Source organism: Sinocyclocheilus anshuiensis, unplaced genomic scaffold (genome assembly GCF_001515605.1).
Source record: "Sinocyclocheilus anshuiensis isolate Anshui unplaced genomic scaffold, SAMN03320099.WGS_v1.1 scaffold982, whole genome shotgun sequence".
NCBI lineage: Eukaryota > Metazoa > Chordata > Actinopteri > Cypriniformes > Cyprinidae > Sinocyclocheilus > Sinocyclocheilus anshuiensis.
In genome coordinates, this window is record NW_015539879.1 from 111,309 (window position 1) to 122,650 (window position 11,342).

General features: G+C 39.0%; 1 protein-coding gene across 1 annotated transcript in view; it reads right to left on the bottom strand.

Moving 5' to 3' along the window:
- The window catches only part of LOC107685389 (gastrula zinc finger protein XlCGF57.1-like), a 228,654-nt gene that overhangs the window by 95,390 nt on the left and 121,922 nt on the right, over nucleotides 1-11,342 (bottom strand). The gene's annotated exons all lie outside the window — the stretch shown is intronic.

Consider the following 11,342-nt stretch of genomic DNA (forward strand, 5'->3'; position numbering starts at 1 on the left):
TGTCCTGAAGAGTTTAGCTCCAACCCCAATTAAACACACCTGAACCAGCTAATTAAGCTCTTACTAGGCATACTAGAAACTTATAAAACCTAAAAAAGGCAGGTGTGTTGAGGCAAGTTGGAGCTAAACTCTGCAGGACACCGGCCCTCCAGGACCGAGTTTGGGCACCCCTGGCCTAACGTCTTCTGTATGTCACTCATTATCTTGATTACAGTCTCTCTGCAGCATGTTCTCCTTTAACTGAACACGTATCCTTGACTGAACTCACCTGTAAAAGAGGGCATCTAAGAGACAAGATGGGAGAGGAAAGGTGAGTGTTGCTGGCCTTAGCGCTCAGTGAAGGAAAGAAAACTTTTTGTGTCAATTGAGACCATTCGGGTTTGATGAAGACAGTGATGAAGATAGCTAGATTAAACTTCTTTTTTTTTTAACTTGAATAAAGGGAAAAGATTTTACCAGCACTGCTGCCTTTGTCCTATGAATCTAGGGCCATATTCACTTAAAACCTGAAGGTTAAAGTTTCTCCTAACAGAAATCTAGGAACAACTCTAAAGGGGTGTGAGGCTCTGAGTTTTTTTTATTTTATTAAATCTAACTCTTGACCCCAGAACAGCTCAAAAATCCTTCTGAGGACTTTCATATACCTAAGAGTGGCTGAAAAATGATCTGAGGCATCAGAATCAGAAGAGCTTTATTACCAAGTATGTTTACACACACAAGGAATTTGACTTGACAACAGGAGCTACCAGTGCAGAAGAAAGTACAGACATAGTGCAAACATGACATACATAGGAATAACACAGTAGGGATGGAATATAACACTAATATAAGAAAAAAAAACAGAAATTTTAAATAATGTACTATACAGAAATAGAAGTATAGGGAAAAAATGTAGTTGTTTAAATAGTGTGCAGTTTACAAATTTTGGATTCTGTGTATAAATATGTCAGTTGTGATGGACGATGTATAATTATGAAAGTTTAATTGTTCAGGCTGAATAGCCTGCGGGAAAAATCTGTTCTTGTGCCTGGCTGTTCTGGTGGTCAGTGCTCTGTAGCAATAGTTCGAAGAGAGAGTGGGCTGGGTGTAAGGGGTCTAAGGTGATTTTCTTAGCCCTTTTCCTCACTCTGGAGATGTAAAGATCTTGGAGGCTGGGCAGAGGGCAAATAGGATCCTTGCGTAATTCCCAGGTCTGTCGAGGTGTTGCAGGATGTAATGCAGTCCCATGTTGACGGCATCATCAACGGACCTGTTTGCTTTGTAGGCAAACTGAAGAGGATCCAGCAAGGGTCCAGTGATGTCCTTCAAGTAGGCCAGGACTAGTCGCTCAAATGACTTCATGCCCACAAACGTGAGAGCGACAGGTCTGTAATCATTAAGTCCAGTGATTTTGGGCTTTTTGGGGACCGGAATGATGGTGGAGCGTTTGAAGCAGCAGGGAACTTCACACAGCTCCAGAGATCTGTTGAAGATCTGTGTAAAGATGGGGGCCAGTTGGTCAGCGCAGACTTTTAAACAGGCAGGTGAAATACTGTCTGGGCCTGAAGCTTTCTTAGATTTCGGCTTCCTGAAGACCCGGTTCACATCTTCTACACAGACCTTAAGCGCGGTTTGAATGTTGGGGGAGGGGGGGAGGTGAAGTGCAGATCAGAGCGGGTGCAGGGTGTCAGTCTAGCCTTTTCAAATCGGCAGTAAACACATTCAGATCGTCAGCCAGTTGTTAATTCTCCACAGACTGTGGGGATGGTGTCTTGTACAAGGTGATGTTCCTCAGACCAGTCCATACTGACGCCGGATCGTTGGCTGAAAACTGTTTTCTCAGCTTTTCAGAGTAGTTTTTTTAGCCACTCTGATCTCCTTTGTTAGTCTGTTGCTGGCCTGGTTATACAAGATTATATCCTCACTTCTGTAAGCATCCTCTTTGGTATGACGAAGATGTTTGAGTTTCCCAGTAAACCACGGTTCATCATTATTGAATGATAAAAATGACCTGGTGGGGATGCACATATCCTCACAGTAACTGATATATGAAGTTACAGTCTCTGTGAGCTCGTCCAGATTGGTGGCTGCAGCTTCAAAAACACTCCAATCAGTGAGGTCGAAACAGGCTTGTAAATCCCGCTCTGCTTCATGACTGCTGTTGTAAATCTGCATCACAACTGAATGAATATATTGAAATACAATGATACTGACTTTTTAAAAAGGTATCGCCTGGATTACAAAGGTGTTTTCTTAATTTCAAACTCATTTTAAAAGTAATTTTAAATTCTAAAAGTAAGTTAAAGGTCTTAATTTTAAACTTACTTTAAACTTAATTTTAAACCTCCAGTGTGCCTTGCTTTGTTTTTTCTTTGGTGGTTCTGTATTATCTATCAGTATATGCCTACAGTATTTTTGATATAAAAACGATATAAAAATTTTTCGGTATAGTGCACGATATAGGCACGTGCTATGAGTGACGCAGACAGCACACACAAACACGAACACATACTGAAATGAGTGCTGTGCCTGCCTGTGATGAGGTTGTGAATAAAAAAATCTATATATTAGTCGAATTTAAAATAAACATTTGCATTTGAATGTTAGGAGTGTGTCAGGGAGCGTCATCAGTGCCCCACGAGATGCTGTGATAATGATGTAAGTGACGTTGCATTTTAATGTTTTGTTAGTCTAGCCCACGAGACGCGCCGCTGTGTTATGTATTCAAAATATTAGAGAAATATAGAAGCTCAAAGCGGAGAAGATCTTGATTAGTTGAAAACCGAAACCAAGCCATTGACACAGATGCATATTCAGTGCATTTTTTAGAAGGACAAATATGACTGCTGCACTCGCATCTCGCACAAGAGATGTAGCCATGCAAAGTTAAAACAGTTTAAACTTTTAGAAAACACATCACGAATTTGTGGAGGTTTATTCCTTTTCACTTATGTTATGTTTCTCTTATGTTTTTAAATGCAATCTGCGTGCAATGCATAAATACATGATGCTGTTTTGTTCATAATTGTTTATGCAATTTAGAGTTAATTTAGATGTAATGCAAGTTTTTTTTATAGACAGTTATTTCCTTGCGTTGACAATTGAAATGTGCTGCATTATTTTGCTCATTGCGCCCTCCTCCCCTCTAAGTTTGTAATTTCAAGCAAATTCTTTTCAGTTGATGGCGTAATGAAAAGCTTAAATGCCGATTTTACATCTTGGACATGGCTGACAGCATATCTGGTGGGCCCTGGAACCATTCGTCTGTCTCAGACACATTCTCAAAATCTCATTGACAGAAAACCTTTGCTTAGAGGCCATTTTCAATAGAGAAAGAGAGAGAGATCATAAAGAGAGAGCACAGAGCACAAAAGAGAAATGGTTCAGAAGGCTTCTGTTACGGGGCGAACAAGACGAGAGACGTGTGGATCAATCTGCAAAGCTTTATTTTAAAATGTGGTCAAAACAGGCTTGGGTCAGACACCAGCAAACAAATATAGACAAGGCAAGACGAAAGAGTAATCCATATACAGGCATGGGTCAAACGACGGTAAACGTAATCCAGGGGGCGAGGCAAACGGGTAATCCAAAAACATGCAATAATCCAGGCGGCGGTGAACGGCAAGACAAAGAGATAATCCAAGACAGGCGATAACTCCAGGGCAGGCAGCAGACAGACAGGACGAGATAAACAGACTGGAATCAAGACACGGGTATAACAAGACTAAACTAGACTCAGAAAACTATGACAGGGAACTGGCTCCGTAAAGTGCTACCACTAGGAGAGCGATAAACGCAAACAATACTCGGCGGTCTGTAATGGTTTGAGTGTGGCTTATGTAGTGTATGTGATAGCCTGCAGGTGAGTCCGTAATCAGTGCAGAGGGTTGTAGGAAATGAAGTCCGGGGACAGTCAGTGTAGTGAGAGTCATATGATGGAATGGTGACCTCTGGTGATGAGTGGACGGAAAACTATAGACAGGATTCGTGACAGCTTCTGTGTAAGCTTTTATATGTTTGCTCTTCCCCTGTAAACCACGAGAATTTTTTTTTTTTTTATATATATATTATAAATATATAAAATTATAGTGAATATTATAAAATTATAGCATGTTATAGTGACATCAGAATCACCCAAAACAAATGTGTGTAAAATGTTGATATTTCTTATGTTTTATACAGCTTAAAAGAGCCTTGGGGTCAAATTGACCCCAAAGAACAACGATGCTACAAAATGTGTAGAGGACATAAAAAAAATATCATCATGTTAATTTTATGTTTACTGAATTGTCCCCATTAAATTAGGAAAAGTCATTAAATCTGAAGCAAAAAAAAAAAAAGATGTCAATCATGTATTTACAGACGTTAAACATTGAATGGGGTCAAACTGACCCCTAGGATAATAGGAGGGTTAAGATCTGTCAGTCTGTTTACACTCCGATTGATGCACATGACAAAAGAGAAAATGCTGCTACTCCTTATCTGCCTGCCTAGGTGCAGGTGTCACAGAACATGCCACAGCCAAGATGCATCCATCGCAGTGTCCAGTGACTGTAAACAGTAAGAGATCTTACTGGTGGTGGATGAGGAGACTCCCTCCTCACAATGTAAAGCGCTTTGAGTGCCTAGCGCTATATAAATGTGATGAATTTTTATTATTATTATTAAAATGGTTGAATAAAATATAAGGTAAGGTGAAAAATTGGTAAATAAGTATAGATTTGTACTGTCTGTTTGCTTAGGTGCATCAATCGGAGTGCAAACAGTAAAAGATCTTGAGGCAGGCGTGACATGCAACGTTACGGATTAAAAGAGAGGAATAATATAATATAATTAATATAATATAATATAAAGCGCTTGGTTAATGGTGAATATTGACTGATTAACTCCATTGTTTAAAGCATTCAGCACGATCATCTGTCGCCCAATATACACGTCTCCACCCAATATAAACACGTCCCATAGTATAGTCCTGCCCCTGAATTGATTGACAGGTTTCCGTGTAGACATTGGAAATTCAAATACAAAAGGAATAGCGATTCCATTTGAGTTTTGGCAGGTTACATGCATGACGCAGAGAGAGTGAAAAAGCAGACGTGGTAAATAATATTGCTATTTAAATATGACAGGTTCATAACTTGTGAGGCATTGGAGATACAGTTGCAAACGGACTTTGCTTTTCCATTTGAAATTTGGTAGTCACTACGTGTTCACAAAACGCAAACGGTAATGCAAGATTTGCGATTGTATTTGGATATGCATTTGCATTTGGATACACAATTAATGTGCCCACATATGGAAAATGCAATTGAAAATACTATTTGCAATCCCTTTTGAAAACAGTGACAGGCTCATAACTTGTAAGACATGGGAAATACAGTTGCAAATGGACTTTGCATTTCATTTGAAATTTGGCAGTCACTGTGCATTCCCCAGTCAACAATTTGATCTCACAATGATGTCACCATGAGCTCACATGATTCTCATGGTGTGGTCACAATGTGTGTGTCACAGTGAGCTAAAAGTGTAACCACACAGCGCACTCACTGTGTTGAACTCACAATGTTTTCATATACTACTCACACCGTGAGGATCACAGTATGAGGATCGTGTGATGTCACTGTGATCATCGCATGATCTCACGTGTTGACTGGGTCATGAAAGGAAAAACGCAAATGGTAACGCAAGATTTGCAACTGCGTTCGGATTGTCAATTTATGCATCCACATATGGAAAACACAACTGAAAATACAATTTGCGATTCCTTTTACAATATCCTTCCATAAGGCTCAATTCAAAAAGATTGAAACTAAAAGATGATGCTGTGCCAGCTATATTGGATCCAACAGTAATGCCACAGCACAAGTGTGAGTAACTGTTTTCATTACTGCTTTGTCTCTTCTTACAGATCGTTTGATATGTATTGAGTTATTTATGCATTTTTGACCTAAATCACAGCAGTGTCTATCTAAGAGGAATGTATGCTGTCAAACATACACAAATATTAGCCAATCATAGTAGTGGGTGTTTACAATCCGCCACACTTATTCAAACAGTGCGTTCTGATGAGGGGGGTTAAAAACAGGACAGAAAATAGCCTGTTACTTCTAAATTATTATGTTTTTTTGATGTAAAAATCTTGAAAACATTAAAGTGGACCTCAGAGAACAGTACAAAATAAAGGCAGTTCATGACCCCTTTAAGCACCAGTACTGAATGTGGTGCATCAGATGGAGAGTTACTCAACTGAGGAAGAATGGGGACAGAGTGAACAAGATTGTTGATTTCCTCAGTAACGCTGATCCAGCATGACTATCTTGTTCCCCTAGGCCTAGAATCAGGGCTGTCCAGACTTGTCTAGTGCTCTTTATGCCGAGTTCACACTGCACGATTTTCAAAGACGTCGCATCGCTGTTGGTTTCACACTGAACGACTATCTGGGGTAGCATTCAGTTGTTGCTGTGTTCACACTGCACGATGGATCGACGACAGGAGGTTACACACTGCATGACTTTACAATAGGAAGAATCACCGACAGCTCTGTCTGGGGCAGGGTTGCCAGGTTTTCGCTACAAAACCCGCCCAATTACTACTCAAAACTAGCCTGAAAATAGCCCAATTGCTTTCGAGGGGGTCCCCCACTAAAATTTGTCCATTCGGGGGGGTAAAATACACATTTTTTTGGCGGGGTTCTCCTGGTACAATTCACCTTCCAGGGCCTAAATATCACGTTATTGGGGTCGCTTCAACCTCCTGACATAAAAAACAACTGGCGGCAATCGCGGATTTGGCAACACTGGTCCGCAAACTACGTTTCATATAACTCCTCCCCGAACTTCCCGCTGCCCTGTATCTTGGTCTCTCATTGGCTGTAGGTCATCGCTGATGTATTTTTCAGTCAAAACTCATTTCACACAATAGTCATTGCACACAGTGTGATTGTGAATCACCGACAGCTCCAGATATTTAGCATGCTAAATATTTCACGGGCGTCGGCAACATGTCGGCGATTCCCTCAGATCGTGTCTTTGATAATTCACACTGCGTGATTGTCACTCGCGTGAACGAGCACCGATTTGCCTCCGATTTCGGGCATTTGTCAGTGATTTCGCAAAACCTGTCGGCGAGTGAGAAATCGGGCTAAAATTGTGCAGTGTGAACTCGGCATTAGCTCCAACCTGCTCCAACACACCTGCCAGGACATTTTTAGTAATCATGAAGACCTTGATTAGCTGCTTCAGGTGTTTAATTGGGGTTGGAACCACACTCTGCAAGGAATAAAGTTTATAAAAAAGCAAATCTCTCAAGTTCACTTGCTATTATAGTCTTAATAGTTATCTGTCGGGTCCATGTGATGCATACTGGTTTGCCCAAAAGCTTTGGGAAAGACAGTAACAGTTCCTGACCATAAATTTAGGTAGGGCTTTGTCTAACTTATAATTAACTGCTAGTAGGCTGTTATACAATCAAATGTTTGAACACATGCAGAACATTTCTGGCCTGAGGGCAGTGCAGTTGACACATTGCATACAAAATTGTGAAGCATACAATTGTAACACACTCCGATTTTATAGTTTCAGACTATGGTTCTATCCAGTCAGAGGTTGTCAAACATGTTTGATTTTTAAAGGTGCTGTATGTAATTTTTTGACTCTTCTAAAGCCAAAAAATAACATAATATGTTTGTAGATATTATAGAAACATGTTATGTTTACATAGCTGTTTCTCTGAAAAATAATGCTATAGCAAGTAATTCTACTCTGAAATGTGCGTTCCGGGCAGGTTCCAGGGCGGAATGCCTGGGTTTTTGCAGTACCCATTTCAACTGCTAGCTGTCAATATTACATACTGCACCTTTAAAACACATATTGTTTTCATTTGTCACACAACTCATCCTTATGCCGAGTTCAGACTGCATGATTTTCAAACTCGTTGGATCGCCGTTGTTTTCACACTGCGTGATTGTCACTCGCGTGAACGAGCACCGATTTGCCTCTGATTTCGGGCATTTGTCGGCGATTTCGCAAAACCTGTCAGCGAGTGAAAAATAGGGCTAAAATCGTGCAGTGTGAACTCTGCATTACTTGTTAGTGAATTATGCCCAGTTTTTTCTCTGTAACTGTTTACAAATTTGGCAAGTGTATGATGCCTAGTGTTTTAAAAAAAAAACTGTTTGGATTTTAATAGTTGTATAGTGTATTCCAGCCTTTAGAATACACACCTGTAGTATTTATTGGGTTTGAATTATCCAAACCCAATTATTCAAACCCTTCAGTTTACTCCTATTCTTTTACTTGTCAAACCAATACTTGCTATAGTTTATTCAAGTACTCAAGGTTTATGCTACCATTAAAAAAAAAGGCATAAGAATAGTTTGTGTCAAGTGTTTATTAATTAATAGACGAAATGTTTGAAACAATTGCATCTACATGTATTGCAAAAATGTTTAAATAACAAATTTAATTTTGTATTTAATACTACGTAACCTGCTATAAATTGACATGCAGTGTTTATTAACTGACAGTTTACATTTTAATTGTAAAAACTGTTCCAGTGTTGTGCATATGTTGACAGGTACAGTTAGAGGTATCTCAATCTGCTATGATATGCAATCAATATCGAAACACTGATTATAAAATCTTCACTAATATCTATGCTGTCAGTAAATGAATGTATGTATCATGCACTGTATCTTCAATGATAATCTTAGGAAGAGCATTGAGAGAGTGTTGTCATAACCCCACCAGCCCTGTTGACATAAATATGGCGCTGAATAGAAATGTAAGTTAGAAAACCCTCATTTGATCAAATGCAGAGAAAACGACAGAGACCTACTGAATACAAGTGCATGGAATATAGACCGTCATGTGATCCAGTGACACTCTCCTCTAAAAAGGATAAATCCTTATCCAAATCATGTTGAATCCTCCCAGTCAATGTCAAATACGACATACAATATATGCAAAAATTTAGTAGATAAACTATGCTTAGAAGTTTTAAAAAACAATGCTTACAATGCAACTTACAAGGCATTTCGAATGTCATTTAAGTCATCCACACTGATTGCTTCTTCATTCAAATTTACTGATGATTTAATGACAATATTACAGAACTACTGAAAAATGTTAAAAAAACAGGACAGTCTTGTAATGTGACGGTGTATTCTGGAAGTTAAATCACTAATCATTAGGTTGCAGTCATTGATGTCAGATGTTATAGGGCACAGTTCATAACAACGAGTAAAGTTTGCAGTGTTGTCCCAGCTAACAAGGAATGTCCTCAGAACTTTGGATAACGTAAAATTGTTAGCAGGGGTAGTGTTTATTCATCTACTATACTGGTTTCCAACTCTCCTGTAGCTGACAGTTTGGTGTCATCAGATGTGACAAAATGAAGGGGTTACAACGATGACAAAAAGTGGAACCAGAAGAAAAATCTGATTTTGCTTGTCTTTGTACTTCCATAAATTGTTTGTGAGTGTTGGTAGTGATGTCGCTATAATGTTGGTAGACTGCAAGTCTGAACTTATCTTTAAAAATGTGATCACAGATGACATATATTTATGGTAAAATTAAGATATCAATTATCTCAGTGAATCACGCTCACTGAGACTGCCACATGCCATTTTTCCTACTCTCGAGGAGGCGACATGTAAGTGCTATGGATGTGCATCTCATGACTCAGGCCGATACGATACGCATCTCGATGCATAGCCAACGATACGATACATTAAAGATACATATGAAGCAGCTACCGATGCGATGCACCCGTTACGATGCAGTGCGATCCGATTTCAATTCGATTCGATGCAATATTATGATGCAATGGAGAAAATATGATCACTTTTAATGCCTCGAGGCCTGTTTCATACAACAAGTTAACCAAATAAGCCAGGCTTATTTCAGTTAGTCTGACTCATTGTCAAATGGTTTGGTTCCATAAAGCAAATTTAACATAGGCCTAGATCAAGCTCAGCCACTGTGGCAACTTATGCTGGGGAAACTAACCTGGTCTAAAGCAGGCTAACTGTCAGGCTAAGCTCCTCTACTGACCAATAGGAACAGAATGATATTACCACTGTCTCACATACTATTATTTTACTTTTTATTTTTATTTTTTGATTTTTTTACAGTTTCTAGCCATGCAGCCGTTCTCTCAGGTTTTATTACAGCTGTACCTTTTATAGTTTGCAGAACAGATAGCGGAACATGAGAACATTACAATCTAAAATGGCTCTTTAAAGCATTAAAATAACTAAATAACAAAGTTAAAATCACTGAATTAAATGAAAATAAATAAAGAAAATTACTACATTTTAACTGATATAAGAAACACATTAACTCATTTGAGCGTAGTAATTAGTACTGTAGCCTACTAGCTTACATTTGATTTACCTATTACAAAATTATACAAAAGACACATTTAATGTCCAAAAACAAATTTTTAGCAAAATGTATATTTTACTCTAAATTATTGCTCTCCTATTCGATTGCGCTCTGTCTGTTTAGCGCGCATGCGTGCAGTAGTGCTCTTTCACTCGCGTGCCTCGCCCACTCCTGACAGCAAAAAGGATATGTTTGCATGACTTTCTAACACTTACAGATGAAAAATATACATGTGACATGTCAATTATGCACTGAGGAAAACACAACGTCTCAAATGCATTAAACAGCACAGATATATTCGCTGTTTGTCATGGTGGATCGATTTGATCCATGATCGACATTAAGGTCGGTTTAAGAATAAGCGTGCACAAATTAGTGAGATTGTGTGAATTTAATTTGTCGTTAATGGAACCGCTTTAGCCCCGATTGATTTGTTAGGTTATTTCAAGTCAAGTTTTGGACTTTAATCCTCGCTTTTCATCGGATCCCCGTAGTGTTGTGATGCATCACAATCACATTGATGAGAGAATCCCACCCAGCACCAGACGTCATTTGGACGTCGTTTTTTGGGCTTAGAATTATGAAAAAAGGTGTGCACTTGAAATCAGTTTACTTTTTTATCCATATACAGTCTGCTTGAAGAGACACAATATAATATATGTTACGTACTTTGTAGTTTAAGAATATCATAATCAATAAAAGTAAATAATCCATTAACAGTATAAAAGCGTGCATATTGAGATAAAGGACTAGCAGATGCTAACTTTTTCCAACACGTTCACGTGCGCGAGTAAATGATCTCTAACTTCTTAAACTTTGGCAAACGACGTTAATAGTAATCGCATGTAGTTAACTAAACAACACACATTTTAATGTTAGTGAAATGGCTGAACACGCCCCAGTTTCTTGACTCCACCCCCATGTCAAAACAGTGCCACAAAGCGAGACGCGCAGAAACGTGAAGCGCAAAGGGGAAAC